This window comes from Phodopus roborovskii, unplaced genomic scaffold (assembly GCF_943737965.1).
Source record: "Phodopus roborovskii unplaced genomic scaffold, PHOROB, whole genome shotgun sequence".
Taxonomy (NCBI): domain Eukaryota; kingdom Metazoa; phylum Chordata; class Mammalia; order Rodentia; family Cricetidae; genus Phodopus; species Phodopus roborovskii.
Genome location: NW_026126531.1, coordinates 674330 through 687988, shown reverse-complemented (window position 1 = coordinate 687988; position 13659 = coordinate 674330). Strand labels below are relative to the sequence as shown.

General features: G+C 38.8%; 1 long non-coding RNA gene across 1 annotated transcript; it reads right to left on the bottom strand.

The window, feature by feature from the left end:
* Window positions 1-4133: 4133 nt before the first annotated feature.
* LOC127232533 (uncharacterized) lies at window positions 4134-6809 on the bottom strand. Its single transcript, XR_007835396.1, has 3 exons — window positions 6695-6809; window positions 5698-5797; window positions 4134-4203 (listed from the first exon to the last, which is right to left on the bottom strand). It is a non-coding gene; the product is annotated as an uncharacterized LOC127232533 (long non-coding RNA).
* Between the last annotated feature and the right edge of the window lie 6850 nt (window positions 6810-13659).

Sequence of the window (13659 nt, the reverse complement as noted above, 5' to 3'; positions counted from 1 at the left end):
ATAAGTATCACACTTACTTTCCTTTAAAATGTGCAGAACCAAAGTCAAGTTGTCAAAGGTGGGCCTGGAAGGTAGAAATAAATCCTGTTGAATCATGGAATACATGACTGCTTCTTCTTGCCAGTATTTGAGGACACTGCCATCCATACTTTCCAGTGTTCAGGAGAGTGATTTTATGAAAAATTGATGTATTTATCCTAAAAGTCACTTTAGAACAAACACACAGTGATTGAATTGAATAGAAGCGCTGTTTTGTCTATATACCTTATGTAGCACTTAACACTTCCTGGTCTCAGATGTCTAGGTACAACTACTAGAAAATGGTTTTTGACTTGAGAAGAAAATGTTAATTTTTAAAAAAATATATAGTTCTTATAAAGAATTACTTAATAACATGAGATAATTAGATAATCTATGAATCAGATTCCTTCCTTCTTTCCTTCTTTCCATTTTTTCCTTGAAAATTTGTAACTTTCTTTATGAGACAGAACTTCAGAATTGTGAAGTGGTTGAGGACAGTAAGCTGTGAACTCAGTCTCAACACTGTAGAAGTTTACACAAAATTAAGAAGTGGGTAAATTTGACTTTAATGCCTCTGATTTTCTCTACCTCACTAATACATGTCTCACTAACATCCATATACCTCATTCTATGTTCAGATAATATATATTATTATTATAGCATAGCATGTATCCTTGTACCCCACAATCATCATAGAGTTTGGCTCCTGTAGCTGACTGCTGGTGGCTACATCATATCAAATACAAACCTGAGTTCTCCAACCCCATTCTCTAAACATTTACATTTTGTAAATTTTGTGGCTGTGGAAAGTATGACTTAGGAAGTTTGGTTTTTAATGTTTTCACTGCAGTGTTATGAAAAATTTTCTGCTGGCATAGTCATAGATATCTGTAATCCCACATAAATCAAGAGGGGGAAATAAACACATCAGAATTTTGAGGCAAATCTGGGTTTCATGATGAGACTAGAAGTCACCTAAAACAAATAAAAATCTTTCTACAGACAAGAACACCACAGGTATTTCTAATAATTTACCATTTTTCTGACAAATTTTCTAATAAATATAGATTCTTACAAATATTAGGTAAGTACTTCTCCTACTGAGTCACATAAACCTCTATGTCTTTTATCCTACACGATGCTAAATATACAGTATGATATAGGCTGAGAAGATCACAGTGAATGTCCTATTTACAAAATATGATACATATAAGATTCCAAAGAAATATATTAGAAACATAATTTGGCAAAGCTAAAGTACCATCAGGGAAAACATCAACTTATAATGCAAGTCCCAAAAATTACATTTCTAAAATGATACCTATATATTCAGGTATGTAGTGTATTAGCATATTTGACTGATAAAGAATCCAGAAGCTTCAAATTACCATAGAAGACACTCTTGATAATCATTACTTTTTATGAAAATAAATTATGTATAGGAGCTTCACATAAAACATAAATTCAAGAATGAACTATGCAATCTGTCTTAATGACCACTTGAGATATAGGTACATAGCCTAAGTAAGAATCTTTCCAGAATAATCTATTTTATGTGTACTGATCTGTGGGCCCATAATGCCAGCTTCTAGAGAAAGTCACATTCAATTGCCAATCATCCTACAAATCTTATGTAAAGAATTAAATAAAACAAACATCATACTTGTAGCATAAAAGTGATTGGTTCATGAGTTGAATGCTTATTATCCTACAAATTGGGTTAGTATTATTACATATGCAGTACAAATTTGGAAAAGTAGATTACCAGAACATTACTTGAACTAATGTAAAGTTGAGAGTGCACCAGGTTGCAGAGAAAAATGAGAATGAACAGATCTGATGGAGACACAGTCTGAAGTTAATCATGTGTCTCACATCCATTGCTCAGTCCACAGGACATCTGCTTTCTGCTCACAGTCTCTCACAAGGAATGCTATAATATTTTTGTCTACACAGAAGTTCAGAACTGTGAAACAATGAGTACAGAAGACAAAAATGTATGAAGATATGGGTCTTGCAGACACTAAAGACTGACTATAGTAAATTATATGATGTATTATCTTCTGTTATAACACCTACTCACCCAGATGTTATGCCATACTTACATAGGAAGACACAGCTGCACAGAGCATAACTAAACCTGCTGAACTTGTAGTAACTAATTCTGAGAGTGAGCTCTATTGCTTAGCAATCGTGAAAGTATCTTTCTTCACTTATGCCTATTAGTTAATTTGTAATTAATTTGTGCCTACTAATTAATATTGTTTGAAGATCTACAAATACCACATAGTTAATTACAAGCTGTGTCAATTGCTATTATCAACAACTAACACTTTTGCTTTCTCCATTACCTGGTCTCCTCGGTACTGGATATGCAATCAGTCTTTCTAACCTACACATGCATAAAAATTCAAACAAGCAAGAGTTTAGAGTTGGACCACAAGTACCTTGACAATTATCTTCTCATTAGAAGAAATCATACATTCACTAAGTACTGTTATTCCCTTAGTAATTTATTAATTTACTAATACTAATTGAATGATCTTCAATGATACAAATTGTTTTGGAAGAAGAAATACACCTTAAACAGATTAAGTTATGGAATCTTAATTGTTATATCATTTCCCAATAATAGAATAATTTCAATTCAAATGAAAGGAAAATAAAATGTAAACAGTTTTATATGCATAATGCAAGCCAGCCAAATAGAACAATTTGTAAGTACGATGAATAGGAAGACAACTGGTCTAATATGTGATGACTGTAGATTTAGAAAGCTCTTCCTAATATATAAATATAAAATTAAAATAGGATTTACTAAAATTTTCATAGACTATATGACTAATTTAAAAGAAAACAATTAAGATGTCATCTGAGGGTATAATTACTAAGTATAAATAACCTAACTATATATTTACTGTAAGATTTCATGTAGAGAAATGATGTATTGCTGAATATTTGCACAGAAAATCAAAACTGGTCCAGAAGATTGTATATCTGGGTAATGGGAATAAATTTTGCTTCGCTATCAGGGACATTTGTAGTAAGGATGGACATAAGAATAAAATGTTTACCAGGAAGGTTGTCATCTTGAAAAGGTTTCCCTGTGGTACTCAAGGTAAGGAGGGGCCACCAGTCATGTTCAAATCCTTTCTAACATTGTGTTTCTACAATGCAATAAAAGGAATCTTTATTAAATTTGAAATCCCATCATGTTCTAAGATGTACTATTATACTTTGTTGACATAAAATATGTAAACATTGTTTTATTCATTTTTACAGTATATATAATCTCTAAATGATTCCTAATATCAAATTATTTTTAAGAACTTGCATTTTGTACTCTTTGATCTCAATTCATACACATCCCTCTTTTATGTTAAATATTCCATACAGTCTGTTTTAGTCAGGAAATGTTGTTAGTCAAAGGGTTTCTAGCATCAGGTGTCATTACAAATACAAGAGGCTGAAACAAAAAACAGAAAATTACATTCACAATCTAGAATTGTAATTTTAGTAGAATGCAATATTAGATCAATTTTTCTCCACTTATTCAAAAGAGCTATGATCTTTCACCTCAAAATTCAGCCATGAATATAGCAAATGTCATAAATTAAAACATATTGCAGATTATGTTTCCTTTGCGATACTTGTGATTGAGCTGATGGCTTTGTCCATATTGCCTTATCACATTTCTCACTTTGTGCATTATTGAAGAAAGAGATTACTGACAAGTCAAAAATATAGCCACCTCACCTTGAAATCAAATAAATTTCTATGATCTCACATCTAGACTCAGGGTTTGTACTCAAGAGGTCTTGACTTTATGTATCACATTCTTCTGTGTTTTATCGAAGCTTTTCCTAATTGCTAAAACAGAAATGTAGAACTAAGTTCATCTGGGCTCTGTGAATGAACACAGTGTGCCATAAATACATACTATACCATTGATATCCTTAACACAGATGTAACATACATAACACAGGTTAACATACATACACAGATACACACCACCATACATTCAGTCACATATATACAAAATACACACACACACACAGACACACACACACATACACACACACACACACACACAGGCTCCCACTGAGGTGGGTCTGTGGGATTTACTCATCGCAAATCCGTGATTGTCACCCTGCTGTTTTGGATGGTGACATGACTGCAGTCCTGCAATTGGAAAAAGGGAAATATTGTTAGGGAATGGAAATCAGTTTTGAAACAACTTGTACATTTTATTTATACCAAAAGAGGGCCTTGTGCGACATAGGCTAGCACACATAGCCTAGCTAAGCCAGAAGGATCCTGACATTATTCTACTGCTTCGAGGTTCCCAGTGCTGGATTATAGGCAAACATAAGCACAACTGTTTTCATCAGTGCTGGGAAAGGATTTCAGATACTAATGCTTAAAATTGGAACACTATCACAACTGAGCCACATCCCGAGCAGTAAGTTTTGATTGAAGAATTTCATTGCAGCCAAATAGTTCTCAGCCAAGTGGTGAAATCTTGATGTCATTAGAAGTAATGTCAAAAGTTCTGGTCCCCAACACTCCCACCTAGTTCTCCTCATGCCTCATGTTTAGAGTCAATCATCTCTGTGTATCTCAGGATCTTTTCCATCTATTTTCCAGAGTCACATAGCAAATAGTTTTTTTGTTGTTGTTGTTTTTGTTATTGTGTTTGTTGTTAGAGATGTGTAAGTGCAGTGCACCATTGGAGTCATAATGTACATCAGATGGCAAAGGTGACCCAATAGACCTTGAGGGGAGTCATTACATTAATCAGATTGTAAGGGTGACATTACTGATATTTCAGAGATGGTCACTCTGGGTCTACAACATGATAGGTAATGATCAGTCTAAAAGTCTTATTATGTAACATCAATTAGCCTCAAATTGATGATCTACTACAACTGCCCAAGAGCTTATGCTATGGGTGTTTTTCACCATGGAAGGGGTTATTACAATTGGCAACTTGGGAACTCCTGTTCTAGATAATTCGTTTTTAAAATGAGCAATATCTTTTAATATCTCAGAAACAACATTACTGTACTCCAAAATGGAGCTAGGTAATTTTGAACAGTTCTGGTAGAAAGTTTCTGGCTACAAAAACCTGATCACCCTGGTATGAACCATGATTTACAAGGTGGGGCCTTGAGAATAGTGCTGGGTTTAACAACACCTACTATTCTTGAAGGGAAGTAGGAAGTGTTCACTGCCTTGCTCCATATCTAGGGCATCTGCAAACGTCTTTTACCACACAGGCACTAAACTCCCATGTGAAAATCCACAGAGACAACAAATTAAAATAAAAATAGGTTCTATTTTTAAAAGGCTACACAATGAAAGTACAGGTATAAATATAATGAAATATAAAATTATATATCTTTTTAAAAGAAGAGCTGAAATGAATACAAGTGTTATTTTCCCTTTAGGATCAGAGTGTGATCCAAATTCTATACAATGCATATACATATTAATTATGATACATATAATCACACACAGAATGTTCTACCTCTTAGACTTAGCATTCTGATTCCAGGATTTCAAGCTTCCTTGAATCTCTGTGGTTGTATCCCTGGCTCTTATAAATTTTGTGGGACAGGGTTTGGATATTCTCACAATGTTATTATGTTTCTTCTCCTGTATACAGATACCTACACAGAAAAGAGCTGAGTCCTGATTATGGGGATGGAAGCCCCTCCTGGGGCAGCTTGATATTTCTTTTAATCCAAAAGTTGTCAGTGTGAAAATTCCTGTTCTGAAAAGAGAAAGGCAGACTCACAGTCAAACAGAAATCCCCACAACACTCATTCGTCTCTCTCTCCTCTCCCTCTTTCCATCTTCTTCTCTCCCCTTCCCCTTTCTTTCCTCCCTCTCTCTCCTCTCCTCTATGTCCTCTCTTCTTTCTCTTTCATACCTACACTTATTCCCCTGCTCTCCTGCTCTCTCTGCTCTGACCTGCACAATTCTTCCTCCCGCACAGATGATGTGTATGTCTTCCTTCTATTCCTAGTACACACTATCATTGAAGTTCTGTTAGACTATGTCTTCTTTGTCATAGTCCTAATTGTCCTCCCTCCCTTCTCTCCCGCTCTTTTCTCTCCTTCTCATTCCTCTCCTTACGTGTATCTCTCTCTATGGTTTTCTCTCTCTTGATCCCTTTCTTGTAGTTTGACTTAATAATAAAATTCTCAACAGTAGAATTGAGCACAAAGAAGAATCAATCCAGTTCAGGCCAATCACTGTGAGGAATAAATGGGGTAGCACTCAAACCTATGACCACTAATTCCTGTGGGACATTATCCAGGGTACAAAATTCTTTCAAAGAAATAGGATGATTCATTGCTTTCCCAACACTAGCTCTGCTGAGGAATTCAGACTAAGGTGACATTGAAAATGACACTTTAGGCAGTTTCTTGTGTGGAATATCTTCAACCTCTGACACTTGAGATCACTTCTTTGTGCTTTGTCTTAGAAAACGAACAGTGGTGTCAGCACATCTGTTAAGAGCAGCTGGTGTTAGAATGTTCACCTTAAAAGGGAGCTTCTATAGCACTCAGTTAAGACTTTCTGGATATTACTTAGTTTTTACAGTGTTCTGAGCCATAGAGGATTTTGCTGTTGTACCGTCTAGGCTTAAATTATATATACTCACTGTTTATATTTGGGTGCGCACACCACTGCAATTGATTCTGGCAGCATCTTCTGGTAGCAAAAATGTGTGTGTACATCCACACTCGACAAAAAGGCAGTCTGGGTTGGATGGGTCTATGGAGACAAAAGAATTCAAGAAATCACAGTAAGCCCAATGACATACCCAACACAGCAGGTCCCAAGAATTTTCAACCACTGCCTCCCACAATGACTCGCCAAATCATGCTGGGACACATCTGTGGTCTGCTAGGTGGAGAAGGAAGAGGAAATGACCTCACTTATCAACCTAATCTATAAGGTCATTAGAAGCTGAGCTTTAAAAAATTACTTGAGGCTGTTCCCTCACTGAGGACTAGACTTTTATTCATCCATATTTACTTATACCTGATGTCTAAACAATAACCATTCCAAGTTTGTCCTTTAGCTTCTAACCTACATCTGCTTCCCTCCTGCCTACAATAGAATCTATTCCATCTTAACCAAGAGTTCCCAAACTATTTAGAACTTCAGTTCAACAGACTCTGTGAGTCTTCAGTTCCCTGCCATTAAGAGCTGTGGGATATCTTCCTATGTGAAGAGAAGCCACATCTGGTTGTATTTTGTGTTACTCTACCTAGTACTGTTGCATTAACTTATGCCTCTTCCCTCCCTTCCTTCATAGCCTGCCAGGTTTAAGCACACCTCAGGCAACTGCATGCCACAAAGGTGATGAACATTGCAGATGTTAAGGCAAGCAAGTCAGATGTAAAAACCAAATATCTAACCTCTACATTTCAAGACACAAGCAGTACTGAAATGCTGATATCATGGAGGAAGGCACACTTAGTAGATGAATACTAATGAAATGAGAAAGAGATGGTTAGAACAAGAAGGAGATCAGTCTCAGAAGAGAGAAGTTGCAAAGCTTGACAAGGCCCTTGGAAGGTTCCTGTTTCCTTCTCTAAGAGTATTATTCACATGGATGTTTCATCAAGAAGTCATTAATTACACTGCAAATGTATGCATACTTACAAATTAGCTATATTTTAAAATAGAAAACATTTGGAAAAAGAAAGGGAGTAAAAACTGGTAAAACCAACAAAACAAGCCATTGCCCCATTCATGTACATTTGAAGATTCTGTTAAGCTAGTTCTGCACAGAGTGGCCTCATGACTCTCCCTTCCTATGGGATCTACAGCTTAGATGAAGACTCAACATGACAGTCCTGTAAGACTCCCAGATAGCCGTAAACTCAACCCATTTTTTTCAAGCCTCTTTCTTTCTGGTTATTACTTTTTGGTGCCAAAGTCATCATCCAGAAGTCTTACCTCCTGAATGACAGGATGCCAGTATTCTGCCTGTATACTGTATTTCTATGGATTAGTTAAACCTTTTAGTCTCTGGCACCATGGCCTGCTTAAATTTCAGAAGCCAAACTCATCAATGAACCCCAGCTCCAGCATGAGAACTGAATCCCCTTGCAGATGGAGATTGTCCCTAGGTCACATCCTGAATTCTCTCTCTTACTGTCCCTGGTCTGTGGCTTCTGGGAAACCCATGACCAGTTCTCCTGCAGCCTTTTGTTATGGAATAACCCACTGTGCTCAAGCAGTCCCCATTAGGTCTTATTATCTGTCAGAAAGTCACTTCTCCTGCTGTCACACCCACCATTTACCAGGTATTCTGAATCTCAGCAAACAAAAGCCTCCAGGGGATTATCTCCTGCCTTCACCTGGCTTCACAGAACCTACTTCCATCTGCCATGGTGTATTATTGTAAGGCAAATAAGCAAATTTGGATGCAACTTTGCATGAAGAAGCTCTTTGGGTGTACAAAACCAAGTACTTCTTCATAAAGGCAAAAAGATATCAACAGAGGGAACTCTCTTGACTGAGTGAAATACTTCCATACAGCATTTAGGGTGATGGTGTCTACACCATGTTTTCTTACCTCCTAGGGAGTCTACAATGCACAACACATTAACCAAGAAGTGGAACAATGAAGAACTACACTGAGGAAGAGGTAAATTAGTAAAGCTGAAATGCACCAAGGAATGTGCCTTTTGACTAAACACTAGAACACCAGTGACTGTGGGTGCTCACAGATGGATGAAATTCGTCTTGATTGTGCAGACACAGATCTGGGCTCACCACCTGTGAAATCAATTTGCTTACATGAATCCAACCTAATGTCAGAAGGCCCAGTTCCTCTTGCATGAAATATATTTCCTCCTCGTTCTCCGCATAACAATAATTAGGGCCTGCTGTCTGCACAGGAATAATTATGTGGGTCACATGGTATTCTTCTTTGACCTGCCACAAGAAAACAACTTGTTACAATTACTGTCAATCCAACTTTCCATAAATAAATGAAGCCCTCACCCCAGTGAATGACCCTCATCCTTTACCCTCACCCCAGTGTTTCCCCACCTTGACTGCTCCAGTGCTTTCCTGGGAAACAGAAAAATGTAGGGGTAATGAGATGAACATGAGATGTCTCCAATAGCATATCCTAGGTTAGGGTTTTGTTTGCAGCAGGCATTAGGTCTGCTCACAGGTCTTGAAGTGTTTAGTTTCTATTCTAAGCCTTAGCACAAAGTAGGTAATCACCAGGACACAGAAACTCATCAAATTCAAGTTAGCTAATGTCATTTCACACATGGTTCCTTCTGTTGAGGGATATGTATGGATACAGCCCCTAGATATATTCTCTGGGAGTCAAGGGCAGCCAAAGGGGAATAAGATACAGCTTCAGATCAAGAAGGGGTTTTCCTATATTTACCATGGTACCACATAATACACCGCATGTCTCTATGCCTTTCCTGGTGTTCTTCCGTGCACAGCGCAGAAACTGATCACAAAGGTCCTTTGGAAGGACTACAGGGCGGAGGCCTTTGGAGTTCTGACCTGCAAAGGAAAAGAGAGAGAAGTCTGAGGTTACAGGACCTGGTGTCCATGAGCGGAGCTCAGCCTGGTGGCCTGGAGGAAAAATCTCAAAGATATTGGATATCACTTCAGGAGCCCCCTGCCTATAATACAACCACAATCCAGGTGAGAACTTTCTTCTCAAAGCTCTTTCCCTCAAATTAGGCGAGGCCACATACTCTATCCTGGTTGTTTCTACAGTCCAAAAGGAACAGAATAGCTTACTTCTGCTCCGATGTTATGTTATGCAGATGTGTAGATTGCTGAGTGCACAGGCTTTAGGCTCTCTAAGACTGACTCTCTAAGATCATCTTTAAATATGCTGATTGTTGAATACACAGGGCCACAGCTGGGGCACTCTGACTCTCACCAATGTGTAATTAAGAAGGGAATTGCAATTTTGCTTGAGGTTGTCATTCAAGGAGAGATTTGACTCATGCCAGTGCAGACAAGAATCAACCAATACTTTAGAAATATGTAAAATTCCAGCCCAGTAGTTGCATATTTGGATTTTAAGCATTTCCTAGGTGAGGGGCCAGGATTTCAAGTTAAGGCCTATTTAGGCTGTAAAGCCAGATGATACAAATAAAAAATAAAAGTAATAATGTATTTAGATGGCATATTTGAGAACTTTTTTCTTCAATATTTGTGATTTCTCCTTTGAAATCCTTCATATATGAACCATGTGTTTGTACATGTCTATGATATGTGTGAATTTTTCAGAATGTGTATGTTCATGTGTGGGCAAGGATGCGCAGGTGTGACAGCGCATCTGCAGATGTGAGCAGACTGCCTGGAGTGCAGGCCTTCCCCGGCACTGTTAGTCTAAAAGAATCTCTCTGTGCTCTGTGTCTTCCCTGCTATCTGTGCTGTGAAAAAACAGGTCTTCTCTGTCTCCCTGTCTCCTGTAACCTGAAGAGATCTTAGAATAGGGAGGTGGCCACCCACAGCCAATTGTCAGGTGATTTCTGGAGATTCTACCCTAGGTTTGAGGCTGTCACAGCTAGCACTTCAGTCAGTGTCATTATCTCCCTGACCTACTAGGAGAATCCTACAGAGGTCTACCTGATGCTGAAAATTCAATCACATACAACCAAAATAGTCTTTTCGAATTACCAATGCACTGCAAAGTCCTCACGATGAGCAATAATTCAGGAGTATTTTAATGTGCTTCCTCTATTCTCTCCAGAGCTCTGAAAAGATGAGGATCTGAATATCATGAGTTTTGAAGAAACTGAACTGGCTTAAAGGCTTCTTTTATGGGAAGTCAGATGGCAGGAAGGAAAGAGAAAATACTAGTCACTCGAGGTTCTATTACCACAGCAAAGGGGATCCAGGAAAGACAAAGACTGGGGAAATTGCATGGGGGATGAAGCTTTCTCTGTGCTGCTTAGTGCTCCCAACTTCAGACACCTCTTCAAAAGCACAGCACTACTAGACTGGTGAGGTGCATTCGCAAATGTGTGTGGCTGACCCTGATGCAATAGACTCTATTTAAACATAAGTCTTTAAAATCATGAGGTCTAGAGAACTACAAGACTGCTGCCAACTAACAATTTGAGCTTCCATGGAAAGACTACCTTTCCGGAAGAGTGAGAGTGAGATCAACAACTAACTTATCCATGGAGAAGTCAACTAGTGCCTGTTGGAAAGAGGAGCAAACACCCATACATAAACACTGAGTCGAAGTAGAACTCAGATGCAGATGGAGAGGACAACACCAGGAGGCAGAAACACATAGAGACAGCTTACAAGAACAAGGAGGAGCTAATGGGCCACCAGACTGATAGCTGGGAAGCCAGCATGGAAATGACTCAGGCCCCCCTGAATATGGGTCTCAGCCAGAAGGACTGAGCAGTCTAAGAGACCTCAGACAGTGAAACCAGGATGTATCCCTGGTGCACAAAAGGACTTTGGAACACATCCCCCATGGAGGGATAACTGCCTTAATCTAGAGACAGGAGCAAAGCCCTAGTCCCTACTTCACATGACCCCAACTGGATGGCATTCCCCTACATATGGAATTTGGGTGGGGAATGGGAGGGGAGGGTGGTTAGAGTGCATATGAGAGGGCAGAGAGGGTAAAAGAGAGTGAATAAGGGAGGGAGGGAGAGAGGGAGGGAGAAAGAACTGGGATCGACATGTAAAATAATAAATTAAATTAAAAATAAAATAAAATAAAAACATGAACCTGTGGTGACTTACCTGGGCTTTCCACCACCTTCACCTCTCCACCCTGTGTGTCTGATGATGGGCCCATTTTCATATCTTTGATGGATTCTTGTGGACTGCATGGCACTGATGTTGTAATAACAGTGCATTCTTCAGAAGACACTTTAGCACTTTTAAGTGCCAAGTCCTCTCTGCTCCTGTCTTCCTCAACTCCATCCACCAGCCTGTCTAGAAGATCACTCCATTTGGCAAAGTCTGCGGAGTGTTTGATGGTATCTCTTACTTCATGCCAAAAGGTCTTATTTTCTGCCTCTTCTTCTTCCCTTTTTTTCTATAGAAAGAAAAATGGGATTAGTCTAATATTTCAAAAGTCAGAAGAAAAAGACCTGCCAACAAAGAGATGAACAAAGGAAGTTGTGTTGAGGTATGACAAATCACCACAGCATCTATGATCCCCTCCATAACCTTGGTACTATGAAAAATAACCAACACCCCTTTACTCAGATACTGTAAGGCTTTCTTAAGGGACAGTTTGGTCTCAATGTTCTCAAAACCATAATACACTTGGGGTGTATGCATCTGTGACTATGAATATGCATGAGTATATGGGTGTAAATAGGTGCATGTGTGCGTGCATGTGTGTGTTGTCTTCTATAGATATGAGTGCATATGTTTGCAAGAATGTGTAGATCCTGTTCCTTGGATCACAACCTCCGCTGACAGTAAAACAGAGTCCCAGGTCACAGGCTGATTAAGTGATACAAAAACATCCTGTCTTCATGCTCACACACTGACCTTATCTGCCAGGTATTCTGAGTACTCCTCGCTATATTGCTGCAGGAGTTGTCTCTTCAGGGCCTCAACTATGTCAAAGACCCTATGTATTGTCTGCAAAACAAAACAGAAAGGGAGAATTAGAACTGACCTAATGTCAGCAAAGGGGGAAAGAAAACAAATGGGAAGGGACTTATGAATATTTTTTAATTTAATATTTTTTCTTATTTTATATATCTAATCCAGTTCCATCTCACTCCTATCATCCTATTCCCCACACAGACCCCTACCCATCCCATCCCCCTTCCACTCCCCAGAGAGGGTGAGGCCTTCCATGAGGAATCATCAAAGAATGTTAAATCAATTGTGATAGTGTTTAGGCTCCCCACCACCCCGTGTCTCCATGCTAAAGAAGTATCATACCATGGAGAATGGGCTCTAAAAGTCCCTTCCTGTGCTGGGGATACTATCTATTTCCATGAGATGTCAGAATCTTATTTATGACTTGACCCCAATTTGCTGCCATCCCTTTCTTCTGTATTGTGATGCTGAGAGATGTCCTGTTTACCCAGGGACAGGATCTGTGACTTTTCTCTAAGTAGCTCCCTGTGACTCTGGAGATTTAGGACTGCCACACGGATAAAAAAAGACCTACCTTGTTGATTTTGGATCGTGTTCCCTTGGAAAGGGTGTTCCAGTATTCTGGGCCATGTCTCAGCTTCTCCACGAAGAGTCTAAAGCAATAAAGCAGCATTAATATGTGAGCAGAAAAGGTCCAAATTTGTAAATGAGACCCTGAAAAAATTTGGTCTCTCTAGGCATGGTTTCAGAAGATGCTGGAGTGAGAAGAGTTCCACCCTGATATGTTACATCCATATCCATCCCAGTGCCTAGAGAAAGAAAGGTCGTAATTCTTCTATCAACTAGTGCGTTCCTAAAATATCAGCTATCAAGTAGTATAGCTAATCTGAAATTGTGTGTGCTTGTCATCCTAGCATGCAGGAGACAGCAGGGAGGGTTAATGAGCTCACAGATTATCAAGGAAACAGACCATCCTCCTCCTGAACTTCAAAAGAAAAAATAGAGTGTGGTCTCATCCTTCTACTACCAAAGGAG